This window comes from Rhinolophus sinicus, linkage group LG05 (genome assembly GCF_036562045.2).
Source record: "Rhinolophus sinicus isolate RSC01 linkage group LG05, ASM3656204v1, whole genome shotgun sequence".
Classification (NCBI taxonomy): domain Eukaryota; kingdom Metazoa; phylum Chordata; class Mammalia; order Chiroptera; family Rhinolophidae; genus Rhinolophus; species Rhinolophus sinicus.
Genome location: NC_133755.1, coordinates 53,713,725 through 53,717,300, shown reverse-complemented (window position 1 = coordinate 53,717,300; position 3,576 = coordinate 53,713,725).

The window sequence follows — 3,576 nt, the reverse complement described above, 5'->3', positions numbered from 1 at the left end:
AGAAACAACTTCTGCTAATGCTCTGGAATATATCTACAGTCACTCTGCCTCTGTGCTTGTCTTTCCCTCTCTCTTTGTTTAATTCTATGCCCACCACCTGGGAATACAGAGTTTTTAGACACGTACAGAAGGGTTACAGCATTGCCACACAGGATGACTTGATATATTCCAAAGATTCAATATCAAGTAGACCGTGTTCTCAGACTGTAATGCCAAAAAGTTAGACATGAATAACAAGGGGATCGTTTTAAAAACATGTTACTGGAAACTAAATAATACTAAATTGTAAAAGGTGAAAAAAAGAAAACATACCAAATTACTAATTACTTAGAATTCCAGTGCAATGGCAATGTATCAAAATTTGTGGGCCTTGGAACAGTAGATATAGGGAAATTTGTAACTTCAAATACAAGCTAAACAACTCACATAAGAAGTTGGAATAGGAGAAAAAAGCAAGTTCAAGAAATAGGAAGGAATAAAACAAATAAGGGCAAAAATCAATGAAGTAGAATGGAAAAAAAAACAAAAAAATAACAAAACTCATAAGCTAATTCTTTGAAAAGATTAATGAAATAAAATTCTGGCAAGAGTGATCAAGAAAAGGGGTGAGAAAGAAATTACACGTTGATTACACATTGAAATATACAAATAGATCATGAAAGGGGGAGTGGGGAACAATTACAGACACAGCAAAAATGAAAGAATAATGCAATAACCCCTTTGAAGTAGTCTTGCTAATGTAACTATCAAATCTACATCTGCAAGAAAGTTGAGATCAATATACTAAAGATATAATCCCAGTAATAAAGAAATATTTACCAGAGAATTCATCAATGTTATTCATCACAGTAAAGACTAAAGGAGAAAAACGTTTTCTCTTTTAACAGATGCAGAAAAAGTATTTAATGTAGTATTATACAACATCTATTTAAGATTTTATAATTTAAAATCTTAGCAAACTAAGAATAAAAAAGAAGTGCCTTAAACTCGTACCCAAAATCCTACATCAAGCATTTTTCTTAATGGAGACAATTTAGGCACATTCCTTTTAAGATTGGGAAAAGACAAAATTGTACTATTACTGCTATTACATAACGGTGCTGGATATCCTTATCAATGTGTTAAGAAAAGAAAAAAAAAGCTTTAGCAATTTGAAGAGGAAGATAAAACTGCCATTATTTATAAAAACAAAAATATGTATGATCATCTACATAGAAAAACCAACAGAATAAAAAGCTATTACAAATAATAATAAAACTGAGCAAGGTTATCAGACGCAAGATCAAGTTACATACATGAATTTCTAACGTTTTTCTGCACCAGTGGTTCTCAACCAGAAGTAATTTTGCCTCTCAGGTAAGATTGATAAAGTGAACAAATAAAACTTAAAAGGGCATTCAGTTAAGTTTGAATTTCAGATAAGCAATAAATAATTATTTTGTAAAACATGTCCCATGCAATATTTGAGACAAAATACTGGGTGTCGGTATTTTATGTGGCAACTCCACCCCCAGGGGACATTTGGCAATGTCTGAAGACATTTTGTCACAACTGGGGAAGGGGTGCTACTGGCATCTGATGGGTGTGAGCCAGGGATACAGCTAACATCCTGCAATGTAGGGGACAGCCCTCACAACAAAGGATTATCCTGCCCCAAGTGTTAATAGGGCCAAAGCTGAGAAATCCTCCAGTAATCAACCAGAAAATATAATAAAAATCAAGCACCATGCACAGCAAGTATAAACTGTCTGGGGATTGATTGACTTAACAAAGAATTCACAAAACCTCTGTAGAGAAAACTTTGAAACTGAGAAAGGGCTTTAAAAAGTATATGACTATACATTCTATGCTCTTGTGAACACAAGAAAGGTCAATTCTAGCCTCTTCCCTCCACCTCAAATAGGTAAAATTATTGCAACTCTAATAAAAATTTAAGCTGATATTTTTCAGAGATTTGATAAATGTATTTTAAAATTTACATGGAGGAATAAAGGACCATAAATAGCACAGTCAAATTTGTAAAAGAAAAGAGGGGAGACTTGCCCTGCTAGATATTAAGGCATACTAGAAAGTCGCAGTTATAGAAGCAATCTTTACTGGTTCAGAAAAGATGAATGAGGCAGAAAGGAGAACTCAGAAACAGACCCTTGTAAACTTAATACTATATTTCAGAAAAGCTGTCACAAACCAGGGGCAAAGCCAGACTAACTCACTAATGACATGAAGAGAAAAAAAAATAGGCCCTACTTGATATCACATAGAAAGATGGATTCTCTAAGAGTTTTACATTAATCCTTTAAAGTAAAAAGTAAAACTATAAATAAAATTAATAGAAGACAATGTTAGTGGACTAAGGGTGAAAAAGATCAAAAGTACAAATCATATGGCAAAAAGGATCGGTGAATTTGATTACACCAAAAGGAAAGACTCCTAGTCAGCAAAGGATGCCATAGACAAAATTAACCTACTGGGAGAAGATACATGCAATACATAAATCTAGAAAGGGACAGATATTTAAATAGATAAGGGTCTCCAGCAAATCAGCAAGGAAAAAGAAAGAATCCTGGGTGAAAACTCAGCAAAGAATATTAACAGGCAACTAACTGAAGAAAACCTAAAAGTCTAAGAAACATATAAAGAAATGCTCAAACTCATAATAATTAGAGAAATTAAGACAACCATACAAGATGATCTCACTTTACACTCAGCACATCAATAAAAATAAGAAAGCTGGATAATGCCAAACGTTACTGGAGATTCACAGCTGAGAGCATAGGGGATTTGGGGCATCCTTTCAGAAGAGTAATCTAGAGGTTTCGAGGAGAGGCAAGATGGCAGAGTAGATAAACACTGTGCCTGCTTCCTTCCATGAACACATTAAAATTACAACTAAATTATAGAACAATCAACCTGGAGAACCATCTGAAGTCTGGCTGAACAGAAGTTTTATAACAAAGGGTGTAAAGAAGAATCCACATCAAGACTAGTAGGAGAGGGTGGAGACGCAAAACAAGCTGGTCCCAAATCTCTGTCTGGCGAATGAAAATTGGAAGGGATATGTTGGCTGCAGAGGATCCCCCTGGAGAAGAAAAGAACCCCAGCCACACTCTAGGCTCTGTTGCGGGGAAGAGGATTCCCCACAACATCTAGCTGTGAAAAACAGCGGGGATTCCAACCATCTGGGTGGGATGCAAAGCTTCGGGAAACACAGATATCCCCTTAAACGGCCCACACACAGACTCACTCACAGGCACTCACCTTCGGCTCCGGTGGTGGGACGGTGACTCAGGGGGCATCAGAGGCATATGGGGAGCAGAACAAAGTGTGTGGCTTCAAGGGCAGGGCTGGAAACAGTCCTATTTTCCCTGTGAGTGGTCCTTCTTCCATGCAGCCAGCAGGCAGCCGCCATCTTTAATGTGTTGAGCCTTCCTCCTACACTTCAGGCCAAATCTGAATCTGATTGTTTCGGTGAGCTCTGGGGCTCTGCCCTGCTGACTCACTGAGACCTCGCCCCACGCAACTCCCCCAACACCACAGATACTTTCTCCATGACCAACCAGCGCTGTCCACATCACA